Raw genomic sequence first — 10,731 nt, forward strand, 5'->3', positions numbered from 1 at the left:
TTTTCCTGATTCCTTGGGGGTTTAGGCAATGCTTCAGAAAGGCAGCTTCAGTGATCTGCTCCCATTTCTCTTGAAGGACTCAAATGACAAGACCCTGGATATATGGCCGGTGAGGCACTGGGGTATTATGTTGTTCCATCAAGCTGCAATGAGTGCCTTACATATTGAATTTCTGTTCCAAGCTCCTGGTTACCTTTGTGTACAACAGTGTTGAATACAAGCCTGTGTTTACTGTGCTGACCTTTCACAAAATATAAGTAATAAATTGTACAAGCCATTTTGAATCAAATGTAAGAATATCAAAGTTAATTGAAAGGCTTAGAGGTGGAGGGTGTTGGTGTATCTTCCTCCTTCTCCAGGGTCCCTGAGATCTGCCATGCTGGTACTGCTACCCAGTGTTTCTGTACTGGGCAAGGCTTAAGTTGTGTGGCAAATCTGACCAAGTTCCCAGGAAATTGGAGGGACTTTCCTGTGAGCTGTTTCAGCTTTTCGGTTTGTGTTCAAGGGCCATGGCGTGGGCTTCCTCCTTCTCAGAGGCTTCCACTGGTGAGCATAGGAGATGTGCCGCTGCACATCTCACAGCCACGCTGAGCTGGCTCTGTGCTTGTGTCTCTGGCTGTGAGTAGCAGTCCTGAACTGAGGTGGACACCCTTCCAAGGCGCAAGCTGTGTGACTTGGCACCAGATGAAGGCTGTGCCAGCTGCTGTGCATGACACACTGAGTAAAATTTCTCTGCTGTCAGGTAGGAAAGCATTATTTACTGTAATGACTGGAAGCGTCCCCCATTTTGTTTCTCAGGCATTTTTGACACACTGCTTTGTATGCAACTGCATTTGGTGAATAAAGGTTTACAACAACTTCCTATGCTGCACGTGCAGCAGATACAGTGTGCTCTTAAATGCTGTTATTTATTCTAACAGCAGCTGAGGTAATGACATGCTCTGTAAGGCAGTTCTTCCCTCCAAGACCTACTTAAAGAATTTAAGAAAAGATTTTTTTAAGTGATACTAGGTTCAAAAGCCTAGAGCCTCAGAAGGCTCATGAGTGTGAATCAGAACAAATCCTCTGTGCAACCCTTTTCTGGATGTGGAAATGGGAGGTGTATGATTTGGCTTTAAATAACATGATTTGTCTTTGCTTATGCCCCTAGCACAGGGAGGATCTACTCCATGATGGGCTTTAGGTAAGTGGATTTGTTAAATATTGCTCAAATGGTCTCTTCCTTTCTCTACCACTAAACAAAATCTGGCACTGTGGGTATCTGTGTCTCCTGTCGATCACCAGGTTCATGGTGCACCTTTGAGGGGAAATGAAGAAAAGACTACTCTTCCTGCTTTGAATAAAACCATTCATATTCTAGGCCTCCCAAATTCCTTATGTCTGCTCCTGTGAAACTGTGAGTATAGTCTCAGAAAGGAAGTAATATCTAAATCTGGAGGAGAAGTGTTAATGTGAGAAGCATGACGCTGGTGAAGAGTTATCTGACAGATGTGTGTCCATCAGTTATTGACAAGGTTCAGAGTTTCATACCAAAAAAATTTCATACTAAAAACCAGGCTAAATATGTATAAAATACGAAGTGGCTGGATGACAAGAATATGAGCAGTCAGCTGTTGCTTGCATTGGCTGGAGGAGTAAGCGTAGGGAGAGTAGTTCATCTAGCCAGTTCTGTCTCCTTGCACTTCTGTAGCACTGAAGGGGTTATCTTCCAATACTAGAAACTCCATTATCACTCTAATGCCACATTTTAACTTCTTAAATCTCAAGCCAAGGCTGAAATTCCTTTAGTGAGGCTTGTTCCACCTGCTAGAGTTAACACTGTACAGAAATGACCTTAGCATCCAGATTGTCCTAATCCAATGGAAAAAATAAAGATAGAGCTGCCTTGCAAACATATCTTGTGATCCCTGCAATCCAAAGCCTGCCCCACACCAAAAATGCGTTTTCTTGTCTGTGAACAGTTTTACTGTGCCACTGGGATCTACAGACCAAAGTATCAGCAAGTTATGCCCTGGACCTCCAGGTCTGTGAACTTTCCTTCCTTCTGGCTGCTTGTAAACTCTCTGGGGAGGATGAGATCTGCACGTCTCACCCTGTTCATTGGTGGATGTTGCTGTGTGGCAGCAAATTGAAGCACAGATGGATTTTCTGGCTGCCAAGAGCAAGGACCAGCTCACACACTGACAACTGTGGAGTGCAAAGAACACCTCAGCCCTCATCCCCCTGCCCTCCCTCTGTGCATGCCTGTCCTTGCACACCACAACCGAGCTGTCAGATGTGTGCCTTATGGGGCTTGGTGGCAGCACTGTGCCATTCCCTGTCTCTGTCAGGTCTTCCTCATCACCTAGCTGTGAAGCTCCAGTTTGTTCCCAAGGGATGGCACACCTTTGCAGGCACTGATACGTTACACCAGGACAGCTGTGTGGGGTCAGCAGCCCTGATGTGCTGGGTTGCTCCTGCATCCCATGGACCTGCAGCCAACTGCTGCACCTGAAGTGCTGTGGGCTCCATGTCTGCTCCTACCTGCAACCAATTCACCTCTTCTGCTTGCTGTGGAGATGCTCTACACTGATGGTGGTCTGGGGAGTACAGCTCAAAACAGAGCATCTCAGCAAGGGCTGTGGCTAGGGTAGGAAGGTTTCCACTATTTCCTTACAGCTTGTGTAAGCCCAGATGTTTCAAGCGGTGCCAGCACAAGCTGGGGTGCTATGGGCAGCCTGAGCGGATGGGCAAGAGGCTGTAGGGAGTCTGAGGGAACTGCTCCATGGGTAGGGATAATATGATGCTATGGCATGACTGAAATATGGCACATTTTGAGCAACCTAGCAGAAAGTTTTTTAGCTTTCTCAGACTGGCTACCCCAGTGTTCCTGTGCTTACCAGTATGGTTAAAAATGCCGTTAAACCACTTCCTGCAAGAAAATGCTTTCAAAAAGAGAAAGTTCTCAGAAATAGTTGTTCAAAAGGGGCATCTCCCTGCCCTCCCCTTCAAAGATCAATTTTAGCTGGGGACCACCTGAAATCTGGGAAGTTTAAAACAAAGACTGCAGAATAGAGTTGTGTCGGTATGTCTTGTATAGTGTGGTATCTACCCTAGGCAACATTAACTTGTCTTTCACCAGGAATTGCTCTTAACCATTTATATCTCTCTTAATCTTACATCTTCAACGTGCTGTAACAGATTAATTCTCTTTAATGTGAAATGCGCTATACAAACATCAGATGTTATTTTACTAATATCAGACATAATTAGCTTTATGCATTTTGTTTACAAAATACACCAAAGTTTCTGTATGTCTCCTGAACAGATTATGTTGGCTTTCCAGTAATACCATTTATGGTCTGTTTTAATCTTCAAAGTGTAAGACCAGTAATAGTAAATATTACACCTTTCAGAATGTGGTGGGACTAAACCCAACAAGGAGTGACTTGCCAGAGGAAATATCAGTAAGTCCTTAAAAAACACGTAAGAACATGCTCGATATTTCAAATAAATGGGTCGTACGAGCTATTTCTCCTTCCTCATGCTACCCTTTGCTGTGATGTCTCCATCTCTGTGATAACCTGCTATGCAAGAGCACTTCTTTGCTGGCAAGCGCTTGATGTATCAAAGACCTGAAAGACAAACTGCAACTGATAACATTTATTTGGACTACTTCTATGAGTAGAAGGGGAGGGATTGAGTCTTGTGCATTTGTTTGGTGTGTGCAATTACATTGTAAACTCCAGTGGAAACCTTAAGAGTTCATGGTTTCCCTATTTTCCTATTTTCCAGGGCTCATACCTCCTCACATTACTTATTCATTCACAAGAAATAGTCATGTGTTTCCCAAAGCACCACATCTAGAAACTGATGCTCCCTTGTCCCCAGGCCTTGGTGTAGCTGTCAGAGTGTGCACTAAGCATCCTCACAGGACGTGCCCCCTCAGTACCCTTTGTCCTGGCACACTACAGTTCCCAGTGAGTACCTTGGATAGGCCTTCTCCCCAGGCACAGCATGCCCTCTTGTCCTTAATGCACAGGGGCTGAGAAATGTCCTGGTTATTACTCCTAACACTAAGTTTCAGTGAAAAGAGTAGCCACAAGCATGGAAACATTAAATCTGATCCCGGGCTTCAGTCTGTGGAAAAGTCATGTATAATAGTTATTCTGGCAGGTCTGTTTTGAATATTTCTGATTATCACAAGCTCTATATTGCATCCTTTTTTTATTCAATAACATTTTCAAATCAAGGAGTTCCATGGACCTTTTTCAAACTCGCATAATGATGAAATGAAGTGCGCTGTGGTACACGGCATGTAAAAACCCTTGCTGTGACTAACTGGGAACGAGGCTGATAAATCTCATTTCCTGTAACTACTAACAGTTTATGAGGCCTGTGGAGATGGACCTGATAAATAAATAGCAGGCCAATTTGAGCATGGTGTGGGGATCAAGAATAGCACATAACATATTTGTAAATAGGCTATACATAATTTATCAAAATTAGCATAAAGTTACAGTTTTACAAGTCTGTAAGTCTTGAGTTACTCATCAGCTGTAACAGAGACACCTCTTTAAATCTTAATATATGCAAAATGACACTTGTTACCTTCAGGTTTAAAAAAAAAGAAGTCCTTCCACTACAGTTGAGAAGCAGTTCTTGTCTTCCTGCCGCACTAATGTATGCCTGTTATTGAAACAAAGAAACGCCTCATTTTAACATAATAGAAGTTTTGGGTTTGCAATATTGTCATTTTTACTGATACTGCAACAATTTTAATGAAAGTGCACTAACTGATTATTAAGATTCTTTTCCCATAGACAGATAGAGATACTTGGCAAGGATCGAATGCAACATTTTAATTAGGTCAAACTATGCGAGGAAATGTATGTTCATCATAAACAAAATATTTGAGCATAAATTGGAAGAGGCTTTAAAGAACAGCCAAACTATATACCCAGAGGTTTATCAATCAATCTTTTCAGAGAGGTGAAATGATATTTTCTTATGCAGAGGAATTGTTCATAATCATTTTAATAGTTAATGACATCTACCTTTTACAGGAAGAAGGTGGTCTCTTATGTAGTATTACGTTTTTGGACACAAGCAATCAGCCAAAGTTTTTATCTGTTTGCTTCAGGAAAAAAAGTTAATGATGGAATTAGGTATCCTTGAAGTAAACCTCTGTCTCTTCAAGAAATGCTCAAATTTATGTTCCATGACTTCAGATTAAGAACTGGACAGAGAATATTTTGCTGTGATTTGATTTCTAAGTCCCTCTGTTACTTTTCCCTGCCTCACTGCTTGAAGCATCTTCCTGTCAGCACTGAGCCCAAATGTTCACAGATTTATTCAATAACTTTGAGTTCTGCTTTGTGTGCCCCATATGAAAGGCTACTGTGTATTTTCCCTGTAAAAAGACACAGCTACAATAAAAGCACTCATGTCGACTTCCAGTTTTTTAAGGGAAATAGGCAGGAAAATCCCTGCTTATTGGCTAAGGCTGTGAGGCAATATTTTCTGTCTTGGATTCCTCTTCAGGTTTACGTTGTGTCTATTACAGTTCTCCTTTGGAAAAGCAAATACTGGTCTCATTACTCCCTTAATTACCCCTTATAAGCCAAAGTTATTTGTTTAAAAGGTTGAACTGTAAACAATTAAAAAGCAGCTACTGCCTGCGTGCCTTGGTCTGTATGATGTCTTACCTACGTACATACAAGTTCTTCTAAGTCAACAGGAACTGTAATTATGTGTCTGTGGTAGATTTTAATTTTCCAAAGTTTCCATAGAAGTTATGCTGTTAACAGATGGAGACTGTCTTCTTGTTCTAATGAAGTCATTTGTTACCTGCAACTTCAAAACAGGCATCTGAAGTCACTCGTTACCTGCATCTTACAAATGGGCATCTGAAGTCAATAGAAAGTCCATGGGGATAGAATTATGTTTGTTAAAGAAAAAACACTTAATTTCTCCATGTGTAATTTAAGGCTGAGGACCTTAAACATCCAATTTACACTGCAAGGAGAGTGGGAATGGTTCCTGTACCACAGGGACAGTGTCATGTTTCTGGGAATAAAATCCTCCAAAGCCATCCACAGTTTTTACACTTGACAGTAGGACTGGGTTGAAACAGTTTATGTGGCACAAGAGTCACTGAAGAAGTTGCTGTGATGGAAGGAGAAAAATTTTCTGATGTGTGGCACAGAGAGGTCTCCTCATTGCAAGATCTCACAACTATGCAGCAGAACTAGTTTGCCTAACGCAGCAAGAAAATTACTGTAGTGCTCACTCTGGAGAAGGCCGTCCTTGCACCCAACTTGACTTGAGATCCTTTACTGATTATTCTGGCAGGAATGGAATGGAACAGAATGGAAAAGAATATTTTCAGTGGGAAGGGACCTACAACAATCATCCAGTCCAACTGCCTGACCACTTCAGGGCTGACCAGAAGTTACACCATGTTGTTAAGGGCATTGTCCAAATGCCTCTGAAACACTGATGCTTGGGGCATCGACCACCTCTCTAGGAAGCCTGTTTCAGTGTTTGATCACCCTTTTGGTAAAGAAGTGCTTCCTAAAGTCCAGTCTGAACCTTCCATAATCCAGCTTTGAACCATTCCCATATGCCCTATCCCTGGATCACAGGGAGAAGAGCTCAGAACCATCCTCTCCACATCCCCTCCTCAGGAAGCTGTATAGAGCACAGATTGCCCCTGAGCCTCCTTTTCTCCAAACTAGATAAACCCAGAGCCCTTACCTGCTCCTCATAGGACATTCCTTCCAGCCCTTTCACCAGCTTTGTTGACCACCTCTAGATGCATGCAAGGACCTTCACATTAGATATTAATCGTGGGTAATTGCTCATGAACTATAAGTTACTGTACCTGAGATTTATTCAGTACCATATGGTTTGATTTTGCAGATCTAATTTAAAGATCTGTACAGAATTAGCGTGTTGGATAATTAGTTGTACAGAAAATAAGTTCAGAGAAAAAAGATCTATTCTCTCACCTTATGGTAACAGGTTGCCTTTAGGTAAATCACCTAGAGCTGTCCAAAAGCTGTTTCAGGGATGAAGGCTCAGAAAGGAGACACGGCCAAGCGTTTTGCAGCAGTAAGTAACAGGGTCACTGATGAAATAATTCGTGATTTTTAAGCTAGAGTTTGAGGTATTTAATGGTTTATTTGAAATGTACAAATCTACACAAAATTAGTGCATATATGGCCTTTGAAAAAGCAGCAGTTTTGTGTGAGATTATTTATTTTGGTAAAAACTTTGTCACTCTCAAATTTTTCATTTAGGCATAAGTCATTTGGGTAGAAGACAAGCAAGCATGGCTGTTGCACCTCAGCAGCTGCGCTGGAGACAGGGCACGAAGGCCAGCAGGCTGCACAACGCAGGTGCAGAAGAAGTGGACAGGTTGGAAATGTGAGATGAGTCTTCTCTTCAGTGTAAACATGCTCAGCTGGCTGCCAGTAATTATACTTGCTCATCCTGCTGCCGGCAGCCCATGTCCAGAGTCAGCCAAGGGTTAACTTATTGTGCAGGAAGAAAAGCATGGATTTCTTAAAAGAAAATGTCTGTGTACTGTCTGTGAATACTAAAGGAGCCCACAGTCCTGCTTTCCCAAAGGACTCTGAGATCTGTACATTTAGGTTTATGCAAGGGTCTAAATATTATTACTTATTTAAGAGCTCTCACATTTCTCTTCACTTCTTCTCTTCTTCCTTTTCCCCATTACTTGTTTGTTGGGAAGATGCTATTTGCATTCATGAATATGTGTCCCAAGTGGGAGGCAACGGGAGGATGTGGAATATAAGATTGGTTGAGAGAGTGAACAGGAGCAGAGAGGAGAGAGGGTGCAGGGTGGGGGCAAGGTAAGGGTAGAGACTATAAGAAGAGTAAGGAAAGGTTAGCATGAGGGGAATAATATTGGGTTTCTTTTGTGATTAAAAATTTCTTACCTTAAAACATCAGCAAGTCTTTGTTTTGGGGCTGATGGGGGGAGTTTAACAGATCTTTCTCAAACCTTTTAATTAACCATTCTGCCCCAAAAATACAAGTTTAGAGCAGCTATAATAAGAAAAGTTTTAACAATTTATCTGTTCTTTAGTTATCTAAATATGAGATCTTATTCACATTTTCGGCCTTCTGGCTGAAATCGGGTTCAGGCTTCTGGTCGTGTTATTTTTTCACATGTGCCATGGTTTAGTCAGTGCCTTGTTGCCTGTGGTCATGCCTCCCCTGGGAGAGGGTCAGAAGCACTTGCTGTTCTGTGGCAAGGCTCTGCAGGGCTCCCACTGCTCTCCCTCTGCCTGGTGCTGCAGGCTCTGGATCCCTTACATTTTAGTAAACATTGAGCAAAATATCCACTAAATAGGAAGTTAAAATAAGATAAGGAAGAATAAAAACAATTGTAATATATGACTTCAATGGAAAGCATAACTATTGTGGAGGATGGGAATAACCCTGCTAACTTGTATCCCAAGGATGTATTTGTACTGGCAAAAACATTTGAGGCATGGTTGTAATGAAATTAAACTGGTTCTGTTGTGAAGGGGCTTCTAAATTATTGTAAGTCCAAAGTCTCTTTTTCCTTTCAAACACATCTACCTGTCTAAATATTTGGTCATGTTATTCCTTCATCCTTTCCTGAAATGCAGCATTGTAATACAGAACCTTGTGATAGGATTCAAGTCCTTTATACACTAAATCAGGTGTTTTCTTATCATGGTCAAAATAGTCTTAGGAGTTTTTCTTTACTATTTCAAACTATAACACAAATATTGGGCAAAAAATTGTTCTGACGATGCACTGCATCCACCTAAAGCAGAAGAGTACAGGGGAACTAAATTTTCTTGTATGCACTGAAGCTTCAAAGACAAATTGACACTTCTTAATGGGAAACAAATTAATTAATAACAAAATTGTAGCATTTGCATTCTGTTCCAAAATCAAAGCCTGCTACAAATACTGATCCCTAGTAAATACACAGGTGCGTATCAATATGACATTTAAATGACATTTAATATTCATAAAATATATCTTGACTGTGTTTTTTCATTAATAAACTTCATTGCTCAAATATTTACATGCAGAATACTTTTCAGACAATAGAGAAAGCCAGGGCTTCAACTCTTCCAGGTAAACGCACAAAGAAGGAAGGTGTTCAACTGAAAGGGATAAGTCCTTAACCAAATAACTCTTCTGGCTGTAATCCATATTGGAATCAGCACTGGTCTCTCTCTTTAATAATCAGGGCTTTGTGTTTTACATCTCTGGAAGAGGGAAGGTTAATATACGTTAATGCTGTTCCAAAATGCAGACAACTAGATCCATTCAAGGTTTCTGCACAAGTTAAAATAGACAATGAGGTTTTCAAATGATGGAAACAATGCCAGTTCTCTTCAGCGGAGAGTTATGTAGCCGTACTCGAACACACAGAAGTGTTTAGCTGTGCATTCTTTGGATTTGTGTAACACTGAAAATTAAACTGTAAGAGAGACTCCTGATACTAGCTGAGAGTCTTGCTTGTGCTTTCTGTCTTTTCAAGCTGTGTCTGCTAGAAAAGCAAACCTCATCATGTGAATATTCTTCTTAGTAAATGCATATCTTGAGCTGCTCTGATACCTTTGTAGTATGGATGACTTTCTCTTACTTCCCTTTATTTCAGTTGTGACTTAGGTGTACTTGGTTCACTGTATTAAAGATAAATGGGGTTGACACTTGGCACGGCAAGTATTCCTCTTGAATGGGAGATCTGTAGGGGAGCTTGTAGTGCAGATCTCTGTAATGTAGACGTGTTTCTTGTCTACATTGTTCTAACTTCTTGCAACATAAAAGAGTGTCTGGACAGAGTTCACCTCTCACAGAATTTGCACATGCCAGGAATTTTTTCTCAATCTGTGTTTGAAACTTTTTCTGCGGTTGCATCTCCTGCTAAATGCTAAGACTATCACAGATACTCTTCCAGGTAGCTGCAGAGGAATCCAGCACCTTTGTGGGAGGAAATCGGGACCCTTAAAATTCACTTGCTTGCTTTGTTTTATTAGCAATTCCCTATCCAATTTTCTTTCCTTTTCTTTTTTTTTTTTTTTTAGTTAGTTCAGTTGCGTTAAAGTAAACCCCGAAGGGGGAAGAAGAAGCATTGGGTTATTCTTCCTCAGCAGTAGCATCTTTTGAATCTGTGCTGGATGCATGAAAAGTGCTCTGAACTATTGCTCTGGCCTCCCTCTTGTCCCAGAAATAATTTTAGACTCTTTCCCCCCAATTCTGAATGAGGTAAAGGCTTCTGGGACAAATAACAACCACTTTCATCCCTTGTAGCTAGCTCTTTGAGAGTGACTCTGCAGAAGTTCCACCCTGGACCTTCAAAGCAGACTGTAGATTGCCTTCATGTGGGCTGCTGAGTGACTGGTGGCTTTGAGTGACTTGGTTTTTCTTTCCTAAAGTTCTTTTTGGCAACACAATGGGTATGATCTAGGATTGTTCTCTTCCTAAAACATTAACATGGTCAGCACATAAGATTGTGCTTAGCAAAGGGAATGAGCAGCGCTGGAAAAAAAGTGCCGCGGAAGACGTCACCATGCTCTGGCTAAGCCTTAACTGGGTACCTGGAACATGCACATCTTGCACCTTCTCCCTGTCAGAGCTGGGTTTCACGAACAGTGACTCAGAAGAGAATAAGCCACAGCTCAGAGAAACTCAAGGATTCGCAGTTACAAACTTCATCTCATTTCCTACATGTAG

Source organism: Neopsephotus bourkii, unplaced genomic scaffold (genome assembly GCF_033783945.1).
Source record: "Neopsephotus bourkii isolate Nb327-2 ecotype Australia unplaced genomic scaffold, CSIRO-AGI_Nbou_v1 NB_1780, whole genome shotgun sequence".
Classification (NCBI taxonomy): domain Eukaryota; kingdom Metazoa; phylum Chordata; class Aves; order Psittaciformes; family Psittacidae; genus Neopsephotus; species Neopsephotus bourkii.